We start from the raw sequence: 26,271 nt of genomic DNA, 5'->3' as shown, positions 1-26,271 counted from the left end.
ATTTTAATTTGATTTTTCCTGTATTCTTTTTTTCTTTTAAAGTGACTCTCTTATTCAAAATCAATACAAACACATGTATAACAAACATCAATTTTGACTGATGAACCTTTAACTACTAACTAAATAATGCATTTGTGGAAAATATTAATTACTGATAACAAGATTGTAATTAACCATGCATTTAATAGCAGAAAGCACAAAAATATTAGATGATTGGTGAATGCTAAAAGATTAACTGTGATCTACTATAGTTTCATAAGGTAGAAACACCAAGTTTTATTCAAATTAAACTCGGTATCCTTCATAAGAATCATTGTTTTCAACATTTATTCATCCTTTTTAGAATATTAAAACAATAGTATTAATTGTGGTAAATCTTAATTGGGAGTAAATGTGCATCTTTAAAGCTTATTTTGTTTAGTTTTTAGACTGTCGACTGCAAGCTGACAGTCTTTAGAGAGCGGTATTTCAGAAACGCGACTAGTCGCCTGACACGACATATTGAACATGAATATATTAATACACACCACCTGCATAGGAACAGAACTACTTACGTGGATGTGGGGTGTCAATTACTTGCTTATGTGTATTTGACGCGTTATTGCATTTTTCATGACAAAACATTGCGTGGTACTCTTAGAATAGTTGCATTTGCAATTTGATGAGTTTTATTGAACAAAATAATGAAAACAACGCATTTACATACGAAGTCATTTTACCCTACAACCAATAGTAAGCTACGCCACATGTTTGCAACCCGTGTGACGTCACATATATCCCGGCATTCAAGACTGACCCCGACTGACCCGGCGAAGAACATATTTTATGAATGAAAGCTATTCAGAAATAAATCATACGCGGTTAAAGAGTTCATGTCATGTAATATTTTGTTAAATAGCTTATCTGTTTCAAATGATTGTTTTTCAGCGGCAATCAAACTATTGTATTTGTTTGTGTTTGTTATTCGGATTATAACTATCACAGTGTGTCAACGTTATGCCTATTGTTGTTCTGTACTATTGGGTGTAGTTTTTAAAGTCATACAATATGGCGGCGATTATGCAGAAATGAAATTGAATGTTACTTCGAACCCGTTCCTCTACAAAAAAACAACCTGCATTAAGTGTTACTGCTTTAACATTCGTCGAAGCCAAAATGGCATCAATGTATGCATCTAAAAACGTTCAATTTAGATGGAGACAATCCAGAAATGAGCTGCCAGGAAGTGATCGATTTTTGGACACCGAAGGTACGTCTAGCGCTCTTAGTCCAAATATTTGTGCGTTGACGGACATTTTACGATTTAAAAAAAAAATGATATGGCAAATCCTTCACCGTAACGTTTTCATGCTACTTTCAAGTCAGAGTTGATTATTCACTAAAATTATTTTGCATTTTTTATTGTTGTTTAATCTGAAACGCATCAACCATCAAAAAAGAACATTGTGCTTCAATATTCTAAAAAAAATAGACGTGTTACAGTACACTCCATGTGCAACTACCACTTTCCTCGGTCACTCCAAGGGTTTTTAATTTATCGCAGACAGCCGAGTAGTTGTCCACTTTCATCGCTAAAATCTGCCGAGTTTCTCTTTTTCCGCCGAGATTGCTCTTTTTCCGAAGAGGGTTTTATTGCCAGTATGGCCAGTGATTGTGTCGTGTTGTTTTATTGGCCTCAAAGCGGACCTTGCTACTATTGAAAATAAATAATGACATATGCAATTAATAGCTATTCTGTTCATCGAAATCATTTTTTTCTCGTGAAGAAAGAAAGAAGACATATTCAATCAAACAATCTACATCTGTATGAAGATATTGTCGTAATCTATTTCCTTCTCTAAATAAATATAATATATATATATATTGTGTTTATAATATATATTGAAACCATTACTTCTTAGTTAGTAATTTGAAATTATTAGTTTAAAACTCAATCTAGTATTTTTATCAATGTGGAAGTCACGTGATACGCAAATTTCGTAGTGACGTATTGTGCACTGAATTTAGACTACTTTTGGTTATCTGGCATGTCTGTTATTGCGAAAAATGCATATTTTTTTTTATCTAACTGGAGGTTTTAATGTAAAAAAGTTAAAAGAAATTAATTGAATATACATAGCAAACAAAATGTTTACATTACTTTAAGTAACTGGGACTAAAGTCAAATGAGTAAGATATGGATCAAAAATTGACATCAACATATATTGCAAATTTTGCTCCGTCAAAGGATTACAAGTCGTCAAAGGATTACAAGTCGTATTATGTGCAAGTTAGTCTGAAAAACATTAAAACAACACAATACAGAACAGTATTTAAATTAATTACACAAAATCAGCTACATGTTTAGTAGGACATTCTTATTGGTTTCCTTAGGGTTTCGTGGTGTTTTCACTCCCGAGTTACGCGACGATTGTAATTATACAGTCCACTGTTAAGCCTCAGTGGGTGAACGAGTGAAAAGAACAAGGAAAGCCGATTTAGATAAATTGGATGTCATGTCAGCAATAACGAAAATCCATGGTGGAAAACAGAAAGTGGTAGTTCCACGTGGAGTGTACTGTATATGGGAATTTTCTGATCCCTTACATCTTATCGGGTTTGTGCAAAACAGGGTGGGGGTTGAAAGGTATTGAAATTGTAGTTATATAATTATAATATGTTTGAAATAGATATTAAATGTTTATATTTGTATTTTAGTTTTTACCATGTGCAAGTGCAAAGATTTTTTCACAAAACAAGCATTTAATGCATTTAACCACAACTCGACCATCAAGGTAAATTTCGAGATAGACTAGTCACCTTGTATATATAATCGTAACAACTCGGCCATGGCCAAAAGGCTCCGATTGTTGTAAATCTTTGCACTCCAGCCGTGCAGGTGCTCTTCATATATAACAGTTTATATCATTATGTTTTGAAATGAAGATAAACACTCATCAAACTCATAATAATTTGTCGGATTTTATTTTGTGTGTACATAACTCATATTTAATATCATTATCTGATAATATTTCTTGTTTTAATGACATTTTATGTTGAAAGATGCTATAACCCAGAATCCTGATAGAATTAACTACCCATTATTTGGACTAGTGCTTCAAGTGTTTGATTTATTGTCTTTGTAATGCATAATGCACCAGTCAAGCCAAGCTGGGAACTGCCTAAAAATCAGTTACCCGGTTAGCTCAGTTTGATATATCTCCATGCAATTGTTCACATGGTGGTGGGTTCAAGCACCATACCAGTAGCACCTTTTCTCACAGGTTTATTTTAGAACCCATCATCCCGGGGTTGACAATTATGATTTTTTTTATTAAATATTACAGCCATGTTCTTTTGTAAACTTTCAGATTAAAAAGTGCATAGCTACAAGGCTAGTATTGTTAGCATCAACTGGAACAAAGCTTATTAATGGCTCCCTGACCTGACTTAAAAATAGGATGGCAATACATCAGACAAGAAGACTATAAGTATTGAGATGGTTCAAGTGAAACCTGAGCCTACCAAAGCTGACAGATTGTTCAAGAAACACGTAAGTGCAGGTATTTGCTGAGATATTGTAATTATTTTTGAAATTTCTCATTCGTTTAGGAAATTCAGTTGAAACAGAGTAGGCAAAAAAAAATGAACAAAGGTATATATACATTTTGAATTCTAATTCATTTGAGAACTTTACTGGCCAGCACAGAATGGTAAAATGCTAGTCTACCAATATAAATGTGCCTGGTTCAATAAAGCTGATGAATGTACTAGTTGTGAAGCCTGGATGTGAATCCTAAGGTCCATACTTGGCTGATAATGCATATCGCTTTAAATGTTCTGACAGTTCAAGCTGCACTCTCACAGATTGACTGTTTTAACAACTTTCTTTTTATTTCTTGGTCTTGGAATGAATTATTTTTATGCGAATTTCTGAACACTGGTCATAACAGACAACTGGAAAAAGTGGATTGCTGTTTTCATATATTAATTTGAAGTAAAAAAAGACAGCTGAAAAAATTGGATCACTGTTTTCTTATTTTAATATGGTCAAAAGATGATGTTTTATGATAAAAATCTCATTATCAGTATTAAAGTATAAGTAATGCTTTTAACCATGAAAAAAGTTGTCAAAACCTTTAATCTGTGAGAGTGCAGCACAGATTATAAGTAAAGCGTTAGTAATGCTTTTTACCATAAAACCATTAGTTACGAATGTAAATATAAAAAACATGATCTTATCTTTTGTCAGCAATCTTATATCATCAGTTTTCATACTGCTTTTCATTAGCTTATTCCAAGCTTAAAAGTAAAAGAAGTTGTCAAAACCTTCAATCTATGACTGAGAGTGCAGCAACTTATGTTTGTCTTGGAACAAGCCAATATATGCGAAAATGCATGGAAACCATTAATATAAGATTGTTGACAATACCGTAAATTAGTCAGAATTTTTTTTATATTTTAAGTTCCAAATGTTTTATGCATTTTTCTTAAACCGTTAGTAACGCTTAAGTTAAAAACCTTAGTTTTCGACCTGAAATGTTTCGAAAGACTGGAATGCAATATTTTGTCAGCATTCTTATATCACTCAGGTTTGCAGATATTTACGCAAATTGGTCATTCCAAGGCAAAAAATACAAAAGTTGTAAAAACGGTAAATCTGTGAGAGTGCAGCTTTAAGGGGGCTGTACAACGTATGATAAAATAGCGAAAAAAAGCGAAAATTGTCGAAAACCGACATAAACTTGATTTTGATATTTTGGTATACAGTGCATTGAAATTTACTAACGTAAGTACCACATAGTTTACAATTAATTTCTTTTTTGCAGTTTTTTCTTATTTTTTTCCATTAAAAATATTAGTAGTTATGTCTAGCTAGTAGAATTCATTCCTTCTGCGTGATTGGCTAGTCGATGTTATCATGTGGTATTACCAAGTTAGGTATATAGCTTAAATATTCCAACCGCATAGAGTAAACCTTCGTAGCACAGTGGATACAACACTGGAATGCAATTTCGGCGACCCCAGTTCAAAACTGGCCTCTGACTCAAATTTTTTTATATATATTTTTTTAAATTATGATATCAAGGAGTAAAACATTTTATTAAATAATTGTCCTGAGATTGGTTACAGAAAAAACAAACTTGTTTTGGTGCCAACCAGGTGTACAGTCCCTTTAAATGACTAAGTGTGATTTGGCTCAATTCTCACCTAATATTTTATAGTGTTGTGGCACCTAAATGATTTGTTTTTAACAACATTACACAGTGTGTGTATACCACGTGATAAATTGCGTCATAAATGCTACGTCGGAAGGCAATATTTTGATTTGAAAAAAGACTTTAAACAAAGATAACTTCACTATTTCTTCACCATTTTAAATGAAACAAAGCGTAGACTACGGCACTTATACAGACCCCAACCTTCGGTCTTTTACCAGAGTTTGATTGCCAGTTTAGTTTCTTTAAACACTTCGACAAACTTTTTCACAATCCGGCCGTCTGACGGAGCACTGTCAAAACATTATTTTGGAAACAGGTTTGTCGAAGTGTTTGATGAAACTAATGACCTCATCAAATTTCGGAAATAAAAAAAAATGCGGGGCTCTTTAAGCGGCATTGACTGCCCTTTGTTTCATTTAAAATGGTGTTGTAAAAGAAAAGTTATCTTTGATTTAAGTCTTCATTTTGAGCAAAATGTTGCCTTCCGACGTAGCATATATGACGTAATTTATCACGTGGTATACACACACTGTTACATGTGCATATGTTTAAATTTGTTCTTAAATTTGTAATTTAGATTGGAAGATTCATTTTCTGGAAAGTAGAAAAGGGCTGTTACATACTGTTATCACAGCCATGACAGAAACCATATTGAGGAGCTTGTCTGCCTGTAGGAAGAAATGCGCTACTGGTTGGAGCAGCACTATTCCCTGGCCATACACCAGCACTTTGTTTGTCATAGAGAGCATTTCTGAGCAGTTATGGAGACCACTAACTATGCAGGTATGTCATAATCAAAATCTTGATTTTTATTAAAAAAAAATGATAAATTGATCCTCTGTTGAGAAGAAATTTATTTCAAGATTGAAGGCACACACAATAGATTGATGCCCAAAAAATATTTCTAATTTTAATGCATTATCATGTCTAATTAATTTGACTTAAATGATCAAAGCACTTATGTTAAAATTTGCTTGTTCACCATTATGCCCCCACCCTATACACAGGAGGAGGTAACTCTATCAAGCATTTTGACAAAATTATACCCCTTTTTCAACTTAGAATTTACATTAAAGTTTGCGTACCACCTCAACTATTTTCAAAGTCCATTGACATCTGGCTTTGAAACTGTGCAAGCTTGTTCACCATTATGCCCCCAGCCTGTACACAGGAGGAGGTACTTTATCAAGCATTTTGACAAAATTATGCCCCTTTTTCAACTTACAATTTATGTTAAAGTTTGCGTACCACCTCAAATATTTTCAAAGTCCATTGACATCTGGCTTTGAAACTTTGCACACTTGTTCACCATCATGCCCCCAGTCTGTACACAGGAGGAGGTAACTCTATCAAGCATTTTGACAAAATTATGCCCCTTTTTCTACTCAGAATTTACGTTAAAGTTTGCAATCCATCTCAAATATTTTCAAAGTCCACTGACATCTGGCTTTGAAACTTTGCACGCTTGTTCACCATCATACCCCCAACCTGTACACAGGAGGAGGTAACTCTATCAAGCATTTTGACAAAATTATGCCACTTTTTTACTTAGAATTTACGTTAAAGTTTGCGTACCACCTCTAATATTTTCCATTCAATTTATGTAAATATCTCAGCACATCATGTATTTTATTGAAATCTAATCTAACAGTGATCCATGCATATTTCGCCAAAACTTTTCAATTCATACACCGAAAAGCGGCGGAATAGTCGAGCGCGCTGTCTCTGTGACAGCTCTTGTTTGTTTTATCCATCATTATCAATGTCAAAGAGTTCAGCATGATCATGCATTAAATTGAATAAAATGCATTAAGATATATAAACCCTTTAAAACAAAGACATTTCCTAAATCCAATAAAAATAATTGAATATTGATGCAGAGTTCAGTTAGAATATAATATCTTTTTTGCAGGTGTCACAGTGAAATTTGCACCAGTTTGTTTTCTGTGGAGACAAACAGATAGTGTCCAGCAATGAAAACCCAACTCAAGATCTAACCTTGTTATGCCAATATAAAATAACTGTGTGGGAAAATGGGGAAAACCTGCCGTCAGGAATGCACGTAAATCATCAAAAGAACAGTGTGAAATTAATCATGAATAACTTGACATTTATTTTGTTTGACATATTTATTCATGGTGCAGTGAAAACATGCTTATTTTCTCATGGTTATTTTAATTTAGAATTGATAGGAGGGAATATCACTATATAGTTTCTGGTTCATCATCAGACCAAAACCCATGTACATACCCAAATGAGTATTCAAAATTATCAAAATGGTACTTGTTGTATGTAATGTAAGTTAATTAAAATAATAAACAAAAATATTAAATCAATTTCAGTTTATTAGGCCCCCTTCAAAAAAGAGGAGTATATTGCTTTGCACATATGTCGGCCAGTAGACTCCACAACTCCTAGACCTATTGTCAAACTTGACATGAAAGTTGGGCTTAACCTGTAGATGACCCTGTTTGATTTTAGGGTTAATTGGGTCAAAGGTCACAGTGACCTTGAACAGGAAGGTGTTACAGCATGTCTGACTGATAAGTCGACAATGCCTGCACCTATGGCCCTCAAACTCAACATGGAGGCTAACCCTTACCATAATATGACCCCTATTGATTTAAGGGGTCATTGGGTCGAAATTCAAGGTCACAGTGACCATGAATGCTTAAAGGTTGTGCTAATAATGACTGGACAAAGCCTGCACCCATGGCCCTTCAACAATTTCGAGGTTGGGCCTGACCAGTAGGTAAACCCTAATGATTTGTTTCAGAGACATTGAACGCAAAAAGCTTGCCTGTGTGACAACTCGGTAAGCCTGCACCCATGGCCTTCAAACTTGAAATTTAGGTTGTGGTGACCAGCAGATGAACCCTTTGGATTTTGAGGTCAAGGTCACAACTCCAATAATGGACATTAAAACTATGTCATTTACTTATACCCTTCTGCTAAGAGGATACATGTTTATAAGCAAATATCAGCCATCATTTGAATATGATCGAAAACTGTACCAACTACCCTCATACTTTGAATGGTCAAAATTTAAAAACTGCCTCAAAGTCAATGAAAAACCAGCTGTCAGTTCGTTCCATGCATATTTTATTCAATTGTCCAGATATTAGTTTTTTTTGTATGACGCCACAGCACCATGCATATATATTTTCACTTTTATATCAAAGAAAGTAACCAAAAAAGAGCACAAATTTTGTAGATATGTGGAATCTGTTGATAGGAGTTGTGGGGGCATTTTTAAGCTTGAACAAGATTTTAATGTTATATTTTTATTATGTCCTCTGAATCTTGGGTATAGTTTGTATTGTATTTGCATTTTAAAGTCATTGGCTTCAACAAACCCTAATGAAATGAAGGCATGTAATTGCTTACTGAAGCGACGTCAAATAGCATATATTTAAGCATTTCTAACATAATGAATATGCATTTAACTGATTTAAAGCGGTTAACATTTAGGAAACTTGAATTAAGATTTTTGAAGGCCATTAGATACATGGTTAAGTAGAGCCAATATATTTGTGCTTTTTATAATCTACCTTAAAGGATGTTCATCATTTATATGAAATCATTTGATCATGTTTCATTTGAAAGAACGTAGCGGCAGTGTTTGCTTGCTTCAGTAACATCACCGACAGTCTTGCAGCGCTTTCAGCGCTTTGATTGGACTAGGGCACTTGTGGCCTAGTTCATAGCCATAACCGCGATGTCTGCATTTTCAAGCCGCATCTTGGGGTTCATTGACGTAATGTATTCATACGCTGTATTTTGATTGGATTGCCGTTAGCGAATTTGAATAATCAAAGTAGTACCTGAACTGATTACAATGAAAACATCCAATAACAATAGTTCTCCTAACAAGACAAGCTAATTGTATGTTCTTTTAATGAAGCACAAGAAATGGGTACGTAGCGAGTGAGTTAATCGGGTTAACTACATGAATGTTCTTGCATACGCTCAGATTAAATGCAATAAGAATATGAACATATTGGAAAAGTACGCATCAAAATTTTCCGTTCAAAGCTCTTTATTGATAGACTGGTAGCCGCTTTCTCTTTTATCTGAAAAGCGACCAGTATCAGCTAACCATGGTGCCCGTCGCGCATTCGAAATGTCTTGTGGGTCCGTAAACCGAATCAAGCGTGCGGTCTAAGTAGTAAACAACCAGGATATTTGTTGTTGTTTTTTTTAAAAAGTATTGTTATCCTTTGTATAGAATGTTGGTATTAATTTATTAACAGGGCTGTTCTTTTTTTCGACATAATTTGCATGTGTCCGTGACATTTTCTTTTTAAATACAAAGTTTATTATTTATCTAATCATTGCATGGCACTCAGCACTTTTTAAATACAGCATGATTTTTGGTATTGATTGTTTAAATACTATTAAGGCCACACCAAATTAATGTTTAGTTCCTCGGATTTTTGCCAAAAAAAATTGGAGCGAGCGAGCGAAAAAAAAAAAAAAAAAAATTTTTGTCAGTTTTCATAAAAACAGAAGCGAGCGAAGAGCAAAAAATATATTTTTCCTTATATTCAATATAAATAAGAAATTGTTCAAAATAATTGCCCTTAAACCCAATGCCATCTTGAACTGAACCTCTAATGGACATTGGGAAAATGTCGGAATACACACTATTTATTCATCCCTGTTTAGTACAAACATTATATGGACAAATCTAATTTCTTATATAATTAAAACGTACTTTAATAGGACGATCATTCATAATAATAAATAACCCTGCTTATAGTAAAAAGTTTGAAACGACTTATATAAATCTACCTGAATCAGTTTAACATCATATGCAACTGTATTTAGACATAACTTAGGATTGATTTGGGATTTGTAAAAAAATGATCACTTACACAGGCATCATCAAACATCAGACTCCATATAACATAGACTAAATTTTGTTTTTATTATCACAGGAAATGCAATGACATGTGCTTATTTCATCCAACACATAAAATCCCTTCTGAGCCCCACAGATAACCGACGCAGCTTATCAGCAAACCAAAGTGGTCATTACGAGGCTACAGCGCACCGAGAACGGTCAACGAAATTTGCTCAGCAGTTATTAGAAACTATAAATATGTGAATAGTGAAAATAGCGGATATTATTTATGATAGAGCAAGCATGAATGCGGAAGCAGAGGTATGTAATAATACATATATGGCGGGTATATTAATATACAATGCTCAAGAAATTAATTAGTTAATAATAGTTTAGTTGTTGGTTTGAAGAAAATCAATAATTGAAATAATTACTGATAGTACAGAGAAGGTATATCGCATTCTTTTTCAAAAGGAAAAAAAAATACGACACGACTACACAGTTGTATCAAATGTATTTGAAATGGAGACCACATTTCAAATTCGTTCATATATGACGAATTACGTCGAATGGAAAATTATATTGGTGGAATTGGAAAATAAAAGATGTTCTTTATCTTAAATATACGACTGATACCACGTCAGAATTTCATGTGTATTGTCAAATTATCCGATGAATACCGTGTCAAGATTACATGTATTTTATCAAATTATCCGACGGATACCACTTCAGAATTACATGTATATTATTAATTTACCCGGCGGATACCACGTCGGGATTTCATGTTTTTTTATAATATTATCAGACGGATACCACGTCGGGATAACAAGTATTTTATCTTATTATACGACGGATACCACGTCGGAATTACATGTATATTATTAATTCATCCGGCGGATACCACGTCAGAATTACATGTGTATTGTCAATTATCCGACGAATACCACGTCAAGATTGCATGTATTTTATTGAATTTTCCGACGGATACCACGTCGGAATTACATATATATTATTAATTTATCCGGCGGATACCACGTCAGGATTTCATGTATTTTATAAGATTATCAGACGAATACCACGTCGGGTTAACAAGTATTTTATCACATTATTCGACGGATACCACGTCGGAATTACAAATATATTATTAATTCATCCGTCGGATACCACTTCGGAATTACATGTATTTTACGGAATTAAACGACGAATCCCACGTCGTGAGTAGATGTATTACATTTAAGTATATGACGGATACCACGTCCTATTTGTTGTATTTGATATAAATGATTCGACGGATCCCACGTCGTTATTATGAATACAAATGATACTCTACAAAAAGTAAGCAAATCGGACGGATACCACGTCCTAGAAATTCGACTATATGTATTAAGAGAGAGAAGTACACAGAAAAATATTACCTCTCAGGCGGAATTGGCAGATGGCCAGGGCGGAAGTAAAAGCGAACATGTGCCTCAAGAGAGCCTTTTTGATAGGCTGACAAAATGGGGAATAGCACGTCATCTTCATCAACAGGGTTTACCGAATGGAGCCTATTATCAAGATGTATGGAAACGATGACGGAAAGCATGAAATGCTTACAAAGAGAGGTGACCCCCTTAAAACGGGGGAATTCCCAAGAAAGTGATGACCCCTCGCCGTTTGAGAAACAGAATTGCCTTGATAAAGATTATGAGAGCTCAGATAAAGATGATATTGATCAGTTTTTATTGATAAGATTGAAGGAGTCTGTGACGGGGAAGTAAATGAATGAGACGCCCTGTCAGATTTATTCATCCAGGACATAGAAACTGGAGATCCAGTTCAAGATGGATTGGCAACGGTGGTGAATAAATCATTGAGATCAAAAACAAAAGAGGAAAAAATGACAGATCTCCAAAACAAACACAAAAGACCAAAAAACATTGAAAATCTTGAAGTTACCAAAGTTGACGAGATACTGTGGAATCAATTAAAACCGGAGACAAAGGCCTACGTTTATGGGCAGCAGAAGTAACAATCCGTCCATTGTCAGGCTCTTGTTCCAGTTGTGGGATTGATGCAAACTACCAAAACAGACTGTAACAAGGAAAATAAAGAATTAGTTGGTGACGTTTTTAAAATACTAGCACAGAGAGTTGTCTCATCAAACGAAAATCGGAGACAAAAGATTAAAAAACAATTTACTACCGGCATACAAAAATTGTGTGACAACCCACACTCGGCAGCAATGCTATTCGGGGACAAACTGGAAGAAGATATTAAGAAAATGAAAGAAACCAAGGCAAAACTAACACCAAATCAACCAAACAAGCCTTTTATCGAAAAGAGGACGGGGGCACCGATAAACAACAGAAAGTTCACTGCTTACCCTCCTCGCAACAATCAAGCACAGATGAACTATCAACGTCAAACGCCAACAACAAAAGTACACAAAAACAAACCGAAAATAATATCTGTAAGTAAAGATATCAATGTACGTTTTGCAGCACAGCTGAAAACTTTCGAGCTGGAAAAACCAAGGATAATATCAATAATGTATGGGAAACAATTTCTAGATACAAATGGATACTTAATACTATAACAGGTTGCACTATTGAGCTATTCCACATTCCGCAACAAAACCAATAACATTTTCGGACGAGGACAATACTTAAATTCGCAATGCAGTACAAAGATTTTTGGAATGTAGAAAAATTGATAAGGCACCAGAAACCACAAACAATGAATTTATTTCTACCATTTTTATTAGACCGAAAAAAGATGGACGCGTAAGCGTAATACTAAGCCTTAAGTACTTCAATGAACATTATGTTGAAAAATAACAATTTAAGATGGAATCTTTACGAGCGGCAATTAACATGGTCAGAAAAGATTGTTATCTTGCATCTGTGGATTGAAGGGACGCCTATTCAATTCGAATCAGAGAACAAGATCGTAAATATTTCCGGTTTATCTTCGAGGGTCAAAAGTGGCAGTTTACCGCGCTAATCATGGGATATTCATGCAGCCCTAGAATTTGGACAAATTTGATGAAACCAGTATTTGCTTATCTCAGGTCCATTGGTCACAGTAGTGTTTACTTTATCGATGATTCGTGTTAGGGCGGAGATAACTTTAATTCGTGTACACAGAATGTAATTGATACCGTAAAATAAATGGACAGCCTGGGTTTAACGGTAAATTCAGAAAAGTCCGTTCTTATTCCATGAACAAAGATTATATTTATAGGTTTTGTATTGTGTTCAGTATCAATGACAGTAAGGTTGACTAAGGAGAAATGCCAAGATATTATCGCAGTATGTAGAGACATGTATTTTACCAATAGAACAACAATAAGAAACTTTTCTAAACTGATCGGTAAACTAATCGAGGAAGAACCAGGTGTTCAACACGCTCCTTTATACATGAGGCCTCTTGAAAAGATAAAACTAATCCAATGTAAAAGCATAAAGGTAATTTTGATAGCTTTATGAACGTTCAGAGAAGCATAGACGTTTCCTTACAGTGGTGGATACATAATGTTGAAAAAATATATAAATAAGTTACACATAAAATAAAACAGCAGACAAACTCAGTAGATCCACTAATGATGATATTGAATGGTCATTGGACTAAGGGGTCTTCAATAAATTGAAATTATACATTTCCCTAAGATGGAGATAGATTTATTTGCTTCAGGTTTGAACACCAAACTGAAGAAATTTGTATCGAGACATCCTGAACCAAAATCATTTGCTGTAGACGCATTTGCTTTACAATGGTCAGGGCATTTATTTTATATATTCCCTTCTTTCAGTCTACTGTCGAGGATTCTTCAAAAGGTGGAAGAAGACAAAACGCAGGCAATTCTTGTCGCGCCAATTTGGCCAACGCAAAGTTGGTGGCCAGATCTTTTGAAGTTAACAAAAAACATTATGTATTAGTGGTACCAAACACCCAGAACGTTTTGAAATTAGAACATCAACCAAACAAAAACAGGGGAGATGAAAACAGCATATCAGGCGAGCTTTCGGAAAGCGAGGCATTTCGGGAACAGCTCAAGATCTCATTCTCAACTCCTGGAGACAAGGGACAAAACTCCAGTATAACACCTATATTACAAAACGGTTATGTTGCTGTGAAGAGAGGGCTTATCCCTTTAGTGCACCTATAAGTGTGGTTGTTAGCTTTCTTACACAATTGTTTGTACAAGGATTAAGCTACTCCACATTAAATACCACAATGTCGGCTATAAGTTGTTTTCTAAGATTAACTGGTATTACAAATATTCACAATGATGAAATGATCAGAAGGTTTATGAAAGGGGTATTCAATGAGAAACCATCATTGCTAAGTACAAAACCACTTTGTGGTGTGAAGACTGTATTACAATATTTGAAACAAATAGATACAGGGTCATTATTGTCCCTATCTTGCAAACTATGCATGCTGTTTTTTCTTGTAACAGCTTAACGTTGTCAAACACTTCATGTTATCAAACTGTTGGATATTCATCAAACTGCCGAAGGCATTGTCATACATGTTTCGGAACTGATCAAGCAGAGTCGGCCAGGCGTCCATTTGAACCCAATTGTGTTAAATGCATACAGGACAGATGAAAATATATGCATTGTAAAAACTTTGAATGAATACATTGACAGAACGAAATATCTTAGGAAAGATGACAGCTTACTTGTTTCAACATCAGAGCCACATGCCAAAGTGCCCAAACAAATGGAGCGGCAGCCACATCATTTGCATTTGAAAAAGGGGTTCCGCTAACTGACTTTATTAAAACAGCAGGTTGGAGTAATGAAAAAACTTTTGCTAAATATTATAAATAAACAGTCATTTCAACAAAAACATTACTACATAATGTGATACACAACAATTATCTTGCTTTGAGCACAATAAAATTGTTTGACAATTAATGTAGGCTATCTGGTTATGAGTGTGAGAATGCTTCTCAAGAAAAACATTTAAACTTTTTATAGAAAAACTCAATGTCAAATAGCATACTACATCATCACTTCATGTTGTATGTGTAAACACAGAATTGGATACTCTACCTGGACGGAAAGGAAAAATTGTGTGCTAAATCCCATTTGGATGTAAGAATCTTCATCTTGAAGTTTTCATCTCTGCTTGATTCTTCAAAAATATCTGGATAAGGTTCATGCTTACAGACAAATCGGAGGAAAAGATCACGTCATGCTATATAATAAGGGACATAACAGTGGTCGAATTAATGGAAATCTACATTGTTTTAAATAGGAAGGCAAAATTAAGATGAAATTCAATTGACAATAAAAACTTAAAGAAGATGTGAAAATGAGAAAAATTATCTGAAAATAAGTTCTGAAGAATCTATATTGTACCTCATTTTTTATTGTACTTTTTGAAGTTCAAGAGTTTAAATTTTTGGTTTTCTTTTCCACAGTTTACTTGAACAAGTTCTTGAGTATCCAAGACTACGCGCCTGAAATAGAACTTAACTGTTCATTGACAACAATTTACCTTCAACAGTTCTCTTTTCACTTTCATTAAAATTGACAGGACGTAATTAAAAACGTGTGTTTCATGCACTTTTTAGACCTTATGCTAGTAATATGACGTGAATGTGTGGATAAAAGTCCTGACGCAACTCGCAATGTTTTTAAAGATTTATTAATCTCCACGATATAAACGCATGTATGCAGTTCTATGGAACACCGATAGAAATAAATCATACAATGTCATCAAAATTGTCTTGTAACACAAGTGTTTAAGTATTATAAATTTGTAACCCAAATTTAATGCCTTATTAAACTGTTCCTAATAAATATGTATTTGTAACACAAATTAATTGTCCTTGCTTTGGTAACACACAAAGTCTTAAAAAAATGTAATGGAACACCATACAGTTCGAAGTTCTGAATAAAAGTGACCCTTAAGGCTTTTATATCCAACATATTGTTGTTTTAAAAGGTTAAGAAATAACAGGAATCTTTGAAATGTCTCACTCAGGCTTAGCTATCAAAACTTGTCTAGCTTATTAAAGCCTGTTGCATAAAGATGATCTAGAGCATAATATAATAAAGGTGCTAAAATCATAGGAAACATATAGACACAAGAAATAACAGCTTGTTTAAGAATAAGGAACCATTATGAAACCCATCAGATGTAAAAAGGAAATAAATAATATGTATCAAATATTGTATATAATTTAAAGGTACAATAGTATAAATATTAAAATAATGTATTCCTTAAAAAATGACCATCAATTTCATACCAAATATTATATATTTTATATCAATTAAAGATAAACATCTGAACAACAAAAGAGACAGCATATATATATCTGACTTATAAATGGAACAGAATTATTAAGAAATATCAAATAAAAGATAACAAATATTACGAAGACAATTTGACACAAAATTGCTTCATAATACTAAGAAAAATGTATCCTTTTTTTTAAGCTAATAAATAATGTAAAATTGAATAAATTTTATTTTTAGGCATTGCTGTTTTTCAAAGCCAGCGTTATTAGCAAAAACTGCTGAAGATATATCCATTAATTTACATAAAGAGTTATTCACATCATTTAGTTTGACTGCTGCTTATTGACACTTTGGTCTTAATTCACTTGTCACTTGGGGCGTTTTTTGCTCTTGGCATGTGTTAAATATACATGTGTACATATATATGTGAAATATATAATTGAATAAACAAACATTCAGCACATGGTTTGCTGCTCCTTTCATCTTCAGATTCAGGAGTACCAACAAAAATTGGACTACCAACAAAAACCGACTCTTTCACTGAAATTCTTTGGGTCCAAGTTGATGCCTAATATAAATTTATGCATCAACTTTGAGTCATTTATATTTTCTCTGGATCTCAGATAAATTGAAAGCCCTGTTCACAGTATATATTGTTATTTTTCGGCACTGGGACGTTTGGTTAACAGAGTCATTTTTTTGGGAAAACAAAAATAATGGTCGGGCCGGTAAAAAGTATGGTCTGTCGGGTGACCAGTAACAAATGTGACAAAAGATTAGATCGTAGATGTTCATATTTCTGCTCCAAATTTGATGTTTTAAGCATTTTTCTTAAACCGTTACTAACTTAGTAACACTTTTAGCCATGAAACATTAAATTTGGAATGGAAATTTGGAAATCCGCGATCTAATCTTTTGTCAGCAGTCTTTTATCACTGGTTTGCAGATAATATGTACGCAATAACTTGCTCGTTCCAAGACAAAAAATTAAAAAAGTAAATCTGTGAGAGTGCAGCTGTAAAATAACTTTAAAAGATGGTTGCTTGTTTAATAATATAACAATAAGGAATAAGGTGGTGATATGTAATTGGCTGATGTATCTTACCAGTACATCTTCTGCGGTCCTCTTTTGGATTTTTTCTGATGGGAATTGATTATATGTTATAGAACTATGATCTTTCAATGGAATCTTGCATTAGTTTGTGAAAACAATGAGAGGTAAATAACTGATTTTTCAGCAGTAAGATTAGTCATCGGCTCGCTATACAGTGGCCATCTTGGCTGTTGTCTTGGTTACCATGGTAACTTGCAAAATGCCAGCTATCCACCCATGCTAATAATGAACTTCAGACATTCCCCAACACAAATAAGCGATGAAATCTCTGGACAAAAATGCACACAAATACCTCTAGGGACTGTACTTATATACCGTAAATGACTGGTTATAAGACTATAGTGGTTATAAGGCGCAGGCAAAAAAGTCTGTGAAAAAATCGAGAAAAAAACTTTTTATCTATGTTATGGGTTATATATATATAGGACGCATTGAATTTTTTTTAAATCATCATTGGCCACCATGTTTGTTCACAGTGATGATTGTTTTGAAACTGGCGATGGTTATTTAAAACCATGCAATACTATAATACAAAGCAAAATATTCTTTCTGACGGTGTATTGTAAATGATAACCTGTCCAGAATGAAAAAAAAAATTGTAAAGCAAAAACCTTATAGTGTACGTGTTTGTTCTCAAAATGTCAACACTTTCAGGAAAGTATAAAGAACGTGGCATTTCAGTGTGAAAAAAACAAGACTATTATCGCACCAGTTTGTACTATTGGTATGTTAAACTGCTTAAAAACAGTGCAAGTTTTTCACACCTTATCATACCACTGACAAAAAATATTTCGGCAGTGCATAGAGATGCTTATTTATATGCATGTTTAATAATTGTTTTATACAAAATTAAAATAATAAACCTTTTATGATACACCATATCCCGATCTTCAACTGCCATTTTAACCGGCGTACAAACTCAATCGAGATGATGTGAGTGACTTCCCTTTTACATAAATCTAAACAAACCAGTCTTTCACCATTTATTTCTCTGGAGAGGCAATTTTGGCCTGAAATCATCCTCAGAAAAAAATGTCAAAAGCTTGTTACTGTTTGTAAGATGGCGTATAATTACACAATTTTTATTTTGAGGGACTCGCTCATGTTTTTAGACCAAAAATTAGTTTTCCAAGTAACACATCTGAAAACACTTATTTTATCATTATTTCACTCTATAATATCGAAAGTGCAGAATATGTACAATTAAAGTATAAAACAGTATTTTAGTTTTAGTTGGGTGTTGAAGCTGGTAAAGTCAAGAAAATCAGATGCCATAACCACTAGCCCACCAGGACTTATACAACAGAGAGGAATATTTTGACTTTTTAACAATATATTGATAACATCATGTGATAATGTGGATCAACCAATCATACAATAACGAATCACTCAAAGCCGTTATTAAAACGCTTATGAAAACTATGGTCTTAATAGACAAATATTGAGTAAATATTAACTTTGCTGAAGGGTTCCAGCTTTTGGTAACTTAGTTTTAACAGTGCTAATGATTTGCCACTCTTTATTTCATAATAAAAAAGTGCATTTTACAAAACATGAGAAATTCCCTTTGAGATCAATAAATGCTTAAAGGGAACATGCTAAACTTACTAATCTTACATTAGAGCACTGCAACCGGGTACCAACACTCATCCAGTTTTCTACAAGGGTTACTGGTATCTTCAATTGTTGAAGCCAGAATTATGGGACTTGTAACACATTTGTATCTTGTCACTGCATGGTTACATAATTATGTAATAGGTTTGATGTGTTATCCTCTACTGTTTTGAACTTTGGCCTAGGTTAACCATGGCCATGTCATGCACTATTATAAGAATTCTGGCTTGTTCTTCCAAAAGTCTAATTTCACTGACTGGGTTAAAGTATTATACAACACAACACTGATGCCTACAACAACACCTACATGTATTAAAATATAATTCATAGTATAGCCAACCTTTTCCTGCAGAACAGAGATAAGCGTACCTTGACGAGATGGAGGCGGCCATTTTCTTTAGCACGTGTAGTCAACAGCAGATGATTGGTAAACAAGTATACTTGGCGGACTTCCTCCTTCTTTGAAGAGCCCCCAAGGGAGGGAAGTCTGCCACGGTTTGTGCGATATTTCTCTTGGAATACTTGAAGAAGAGGACCTGTAACGTATTCAAAACAGCACTGCCATTAATAAATGAAATATTAAGATTTTAACTGAAATGAATAAATTCTAATCACTTCTTAGATTCAGGAATATTGAAGATTATAACTTATAATGCCATGGAAACTTGTGTACATTATGATTAGCATGAAATACTAGTATATATAATACTGACTGGCACACTCAATTTGTTTGAACTGTTCTAAAACACTATAACAAGAATACGCCGCAATGCGAAGAAATCAGGTTTTCAATGATTGACAGAAGAACTTCAACCTGTGTTGTGAGAATTATAATTAAGTTGATTTGTTGTGAGTTGTGTGTATGTATGAGAACATGCCAAAGTTATTTAGTTTCAACCATTTTTCTCTTTTTAGTAACAGTGACCTTGACCCTAGGGCCCTATTCGCAATCCAATGAAAGGTCTACATAAACTCTTCCCATGTACCAAGCTGGCTCAAGATATGTCAACCCTAACTCAAGTTATTCAGTTTCAACAGTTTTTCTATTTTTAGTAACAGTGACCTTGACCTTGACCCTATAGGGACCCCATACACAATCCCATAAAAGGTATCCATAAACTTTTCCTTTAACCAAGTTGGGTCAAGATATGTCAACCCTAACTAAAGTTATTCAGTTTCAACCATTTTCCTATTTTAGTAAAAGTGACCTTAACCTTGACTCTAGGGATCCTAAACGCTATCCCATGAAAGGTATTCATAAACTTTTCCTATAGACCAAGTTTGGTCAAGATATGTGGACCCTTACTGAAATTATTCAGTTTCATAGGAGAGTTTGCCACCGCCTGGCCTGGTTAAAATGTTTGATCATCGTACACCGGATATAGTAGCACTAGTGAGATGAAAGCAATGCAATATAGCAATATTTATGTATACAACAGGTAATTAAGCTTGCACATGATATTTCTCCTGATTGTTAGTTTTAAACTAAAATAGATACTGATTTCAATCGTCAGATATTTTATCCATCCAGAAAAGACATGATTGCTATCAGATTTTCTTTGAAAGCAGTACAATTCGTTTTTGAAATTTAAACAGCTCGGTCAAAATTTACACACTTTATCTTTACTAATAGCTTTCCCACTTAAATTAGGAATATATAATGCATTGCACAAACTGCTTTTTCTAAGATGTAAGTCAAAATTCACAGAAGTGTTTAGCATAAGTCAATCAGTTCATTAGATTAAAGGGAAAAGCCCTCTTTGGGAGAATAGGTCTGACTAAATTTGTTATGGAGTCAGTCCATCTGACCGACAGTTTTCATGTCCATATGTAAAAAATAATAAAAATTTAATCATTAATTATTAAACACCGCTAAAAAGTAAGAAAAATATATTTTGTAAATAGACTAGAACTCCGCGAGTTGGATGTGTCGCCTGACGAATTATTTACTGTCGACATTATAGCTGTTAGATTGGCATTTTATTCATTTATAGACAATGATGTTGCCATTTAACTTTCAAGTGTAGGTGGCATTTGAACCCTCAATCAGATATACCTACGGAATAAGTTTCAGGTTGAAACCTCCTATAGTTTACGAGATATGCCACGGACAAAACCTAAGCAAGAAAATTAACAAAGGGCAATAACTCTAAAAATATGGCAGCAAGAGTAACGGTTCTTGTGCACTACACTTGCCCTCAATGAGATCTATCTAGCTATGAAGTTTCAAGTTGATACCTCTTATATTCTTCAAGATATGCCCGGACAAAACTTTAAGCATGAAAATTAACAAAGGGCAATAACTTTAAAACTAAGAAAGCAAGCGTTACTGTTATTGTACACTGCACTTGCCCTCAATGAGATTTATCTAGCTATGAAGTGTCGAGTTGATACCTCTTATATTCTTCAAGATATGCCCCGGACAAAACTTTAAGCATGAAAATTAACAAAGGGCAATAACTTTAAAACTAAGAAAGCAAGAGTTACTGTTATTGTGCACTGCACTTGCCCTCAATGAGATCTATCTAGCTATGAAGTTTCAAGTTGATACCTCTTATATTCTTCAAGATATGCCCCGGACAAAACTTTAAGCATGAAAATTAACAAAGGGCAATAATTTTAAAACTAAGAAAGCAAGAGTTACTGTTATCGTGCACTGCACTTGCCCTCCATGAGATCTATCTACATATGAAGTTTCAAGTTGATAACTCTTATATTCTACAAGATATGCCCTGGACAAAACTTTAAGCATGAAAAATAACAAAGGGCAATAACTCTAAAAATATGGAAGCAAGAGTAACAGTTCTTGTGCACTTTAGTTGCCCTCAATTAGATCTATCTACATATGAAGTTTCAAGTTGATACCACTAATAGTTTAGGAGATATACCCCGGACAAGCGTAAATGGGACGCGGACGCCGCTGCCGACGCCGCTGACAAAAGTAACCCCTATATGTCGTCTTTTCAGGCGACACAAAAATCATGATTTATCAAATATATTGTCAAATAATCATTTGTTTATAAATCTGATGTCATATTCCGTAGTAAAGATGTCCGAAGTCAAACACAATGCAGCATTTGTCTCCCTTTTCAATATATTACCAAATAATGTATATTACTGTTTATATCGCGCCATGTTTTGAAACGCTAAATGATAAACTTTGTCATGCACATTGTAGCGTTGTAAAGGATAGTTCAAGTGTCAAAATATGGTGTCGTTAAAAAAATATTTCAGAATAAATCCTGGCAAAAAAATCTGGTTACCGGGTAATATCTTTATACCTTTTTCAGCCCAACTATTCGCTGAACAAAGAGGGCTATATTACTTGCCCCGACGTCGGCGTTGGTGTCAGTGTCAGCGTCCGGTTAAAGTTTTAGGGCGAGTTGGGATTTCCACTTATAAGTCTAATAACCTTCATTCAATTCACTTAATATTTAACACAGTTGTTCAGGGCCATCACATAATAAGGTTAGATAACTCCATATTATCCTTTATACAAATGATGTCCCCTGATTGACTATGGAACTAAGGTTAAAGTTTTAGGGCAGGTTGGAATATTTATTAATAACTTCTATACCCTTCATTCAATTCACTTCACACAGTTATTCAGGACCATCACACAATGAGGTTACATAACTCCATTTTATCCTTAATAAAAGTTATGGCCCCTGATTGACTTAGGAACTAATGTTGAAGTTTTAGGGCAGGTTAGTTTAAGGGGAAATTTGGATTTTAATAAAAAAACACTTCTATAACCTTCATTCAATTGACTTAATACAATCGCACAATTAATGATGACCATCTTACAATAAGGTTACATAACTCCATTTTAACCCTAGATGTAATTATGGCCCTTTTTTTAAAATTTCTTTTTTTTTTTCTCATTTATTTTTCACATAGATACATATATCAGTACAGTTTTAAATTCTCAACATATACAACATATCTATGTATGTTGATAGGAAATACATATATTCAGAAACAATAATGCTCTCACACATGCACACGCACAAACACTCGCTCCCACACGCGCACACACGCACGCACACATACACATTTCATACACACCCGATCGTCTGATGTTTATACGATCGGTGTCCCCTGTATTAGATTCCATTAATGTTGCTGTTGTTTTTTTAAGTCTAAGAGTTCTTTGTATGGCTAATTGTGTCTTTTTATTGTTGAATTATATTGTATGTTTAAGTACTTCCCATTTTTTGTTGTGGGTTTCAAGTTTGTCATTGTTCAACGCAATTTGTTCTTCTATTTTAATCCTTAATCTCAAATACGTCAAGTATGCATCAAAGGATAGTGTTCTTTTATTATACTTGGTTGAATGTATATAAAATTTCATAAGAATAATAAGAAAGTTGCATATGTTGTTGTATTTGTTTTTTGTCACTGTTCCCAATAAAGCTTCGCGTTTACCTATAATTATGTTAATTGTTGTTGAAGCTATGAAGTTGTTTAATTTATTCCATAATTGTTGTGTCTTGTAACATTCCCAGTATAAATGTTCAATAGATTCAATACCCGAGTTACAGAATGTACATAAGCTACAATCGACAAGTTTCAATTTAAAAAGCAGTTTGTTGGTTGGTATTGTCCTTAAAAGAAATTTGTAGTAAAAGCTACGTAACGTAGTATCTATTGTAGATATGTATATATTACAGTATATTTTTTGGGCGGGCTGGTGGGAGGGCAGCGTCAAAATCACCTTATATATTGAATAATTTTAGCTAGGTTTGACATATAGTGACTAAACTTGGTATATAGAAAGCGTTTACGGAGACCTTTCATGTGATTGCATTTGAGGCCCCTAGGATCAAGGTCAAGGTTACTATTAATAGAAAAATGGTTGGTATTGAATAACTTAAGTAAGGGTTGACATATTGCAAGCAAACTTATAATATATATAAAGAGTTTATAGAGACCTTTCATGAGATTGTGTTTTGGGCCCAAGAGTTATGGCCAAGTTGTTTACTTTTTAATATGATTTATTTTTTGGCTTTTGACAGGCACATACATCATTATTGTATTCACTTCTACGAAAACTCTTGTTTAATTCCTTGTCAATGTAAAATTAGCAACAAAGGCTTTAAAAAAGCAAGTTTTCAAACAAGAATTGTTGGACCGGCAAATTTTCAGTCAGGCCAACAAAATATTGGAGGGTGTTGGTCCCAATCACTGACACTTTACCTGAACTTTTGTGATGTCAGATAGATTACGTAAAATCTCTATACATTTTATTTGAAATGTTAATCAAATGGGGTCACAATGACAGTGCCCATGGAGCCGATAGATGTGCCTGGTTAGTAGGGAAATTATCTGCATTCAGCATAGTCTAAAATCCACTATTTTTAAACATGTTTTCATGCAATATATATTCATCATACATCATCCAATCAGGGTAAATGATGGGGAGAACTTTCATTGTCATGTTTAGACATGGCCAGTAAAGAAAGGGCTAGCTACTTCTATTTAAGACATTATTAGAGAAATTTTGTCTAAACAAGATGAAATATGGTAGAGCATATGCAGGACAATCAATACCACATCGTCATATGATGTTATGTCACAATACTTACCGCTAATCACTTAATGACGGTACAAAGTCTAAACAAAGCATTGTTAATAGGAAGAAATAAAAAAGTAAAATGAACATATCCTTTCTGAAACTTACAATCTTTGACTAAGAATGCTAAATATCAACACTGTGATTTAGAATATTCATAGAGCGCAATTGTCAATGCCACAACCATCCCAGTACACATAAAGGCTATACTCCCTACAGTATCTGAGTTAAAATATCTATACTCAGTACATTACCATAAATTTAAATTCTCAGATGTAACTAATGCACCAGTCAATTGCAACCACTGCCCTCCAGATCCAGGGGTATACCGGGGATAGCCGGGGGGAAATGGGCCATGTTTTTACCTACCAGGTGGCCCCGCAGTGCTGGGTGCATGTGGTGGTTTTGTCTTAGCATCAAAAATAGCGGGGAATTGGGCCTTACCTAGGGTCCCTGGGGTGCAGGGGCATTTGGGGGGGATTTTACCAGCTGTTTGTTCCCACAGGACAGGGATTTTACCCGGGCTTGGCATGACTGAAAGTCAAAGTCTCCGCTATTCCCCGGACCTGGGAGGGCCGTGGTTACAATTGACTGGTGCATAAGAAGCTCTTAAAATGCTTAAAACCAAAGGAACTTGACAAACTAATAAAGAAAATCCTCGATTCAGAATTTTGTTATTTGATTAAAATATTTTGGTTAACTCTGCCTTTTCCCATTTGCTTTCTACTTAACCACCAATTCATGAGTTTATTAATGTTTTAAAAAGCTATTCACCACAGTTGTGTCTACAGACCCTGGGATATGTTTATACTCATATACTGATCTTATCTGTGTAAATTACTTTGTTTACATCTCATTTGGGCTACTTTATCTGGTATAGGGTGATCCACTGTGATAAAGCTAGAAACTGATTTGGACTGGGGGTTGTGCACTTAAGAGTCTGAGAATCAATAATCAGTCAAAAGTTTTGCTGTAATGTAAAATTGTCCAATTTTAATCAGTCCACCTAATCCTGTTCCTGCTAGCTCAACAAAATCCTGAAATAAAAGCTAGGCCAGGAAACCACATAATAAACATAAATATCAGCTTTGATTTCCTTTGGATGCATTTTGTTTACTTAATGCATGTACAAATGCTGATATTTATATAAACATCTTCAACAGCTTGATATAAGAATTTGACAAATGATCCACTTGCAACATTTAAAAACTTATTTTTTCCTTTAAAACATATAACACAGCCAAAGTCATATTAAAGCATATATATATATTATAATTAGCAGTAAGAAATGTAAGACATCGTCATTTAAAAACATCAAGCTTGAGGCATTTTCTGAGAAAACTGAAACCACCATTACCGATATCCTAGTCCAAATAATTTCCTCCCCAGTAGAACAAAGCCCCTGTATACTTTTCGCTTCTGTAGACATGGGTAAAAATAGTCCTGCCCTCTTAAGTTTGCCATTGAGGGCACGAAGGGACACTACTCTACATTGTACATTCACCAGTTCTGTGAAAAGGCACACATTATCAATTATTTTCAGAAATACTGTTCTAAATATAGACCTTGACACAGAATTCACATAACAAAATCCAATACTGACCATCCAGCTGAGTTTTCTATGAAAAAAACACAATCATGGCCTATACTGCCTATACATGATTCTTCCAACTAGCAGTTAC

General features: G+C 34.2%; 1 protein-coding gene and 1 long non-coding RNA gene across 2 annotated transcripts in view; one reads left to right on the top strand and one right to left on the bottom strand.

The window, feature by feature from the left end:
• LOC128229384 (ras-specific guanine nucleotide-releasing factor 2-like) overlaps nucleotides 1–26,066 on the bottom strand; it is a 204,477-nt gene extending 178,411 nt beyond the window's left edge. Inside the window, exons 1-2 of the mRNA XM_052941274.1 lie at nucleotides 25,947–26,066; nucleotides 19,384–19,550 (exon numbers count right to left, since the gene is read on the bottom strand). The gene's annotated coding sequence lies outside the window, so the exon portion shown is untranslated. The remainder of the gene's footprint in view (nucleotides 1–19,383; nucleotides 19,551–25,946) is intronic.
• Nucleotides 1,058–7,507, top strand: LOC128229386 (uncharacterized). The gene is made up of 4 exons (XR_008260086.1): nucleotides 1,058–1,249; nucleotides 3,351–3,532; nucleotides 5,779–5,984; nucleotides 7,114–7,507. It is a non-coding gene; the product is annotated as an uncharacterized LOC128229386 (long non-coding RNA).
• Nucleotides 26,067–26,271: the final 205 nt, after the last annotated feature.

The sequence above is a fragment of the Mya arenaria genome, chromosome 3, assembly GCF_026914265.1.
Source record: "Mya arenaria isolate MELC-2E11 chromosome 3, ASM2691426v1".
Lineage (NCBI taxonomy): Eukaryota > Metazoa > Mollusca > Bivalvia > Myida > Myidae > Mya > Mya arenaria.
This window is presented reverse-complemented; position numbering and strand designations above follow the sequence as displayed.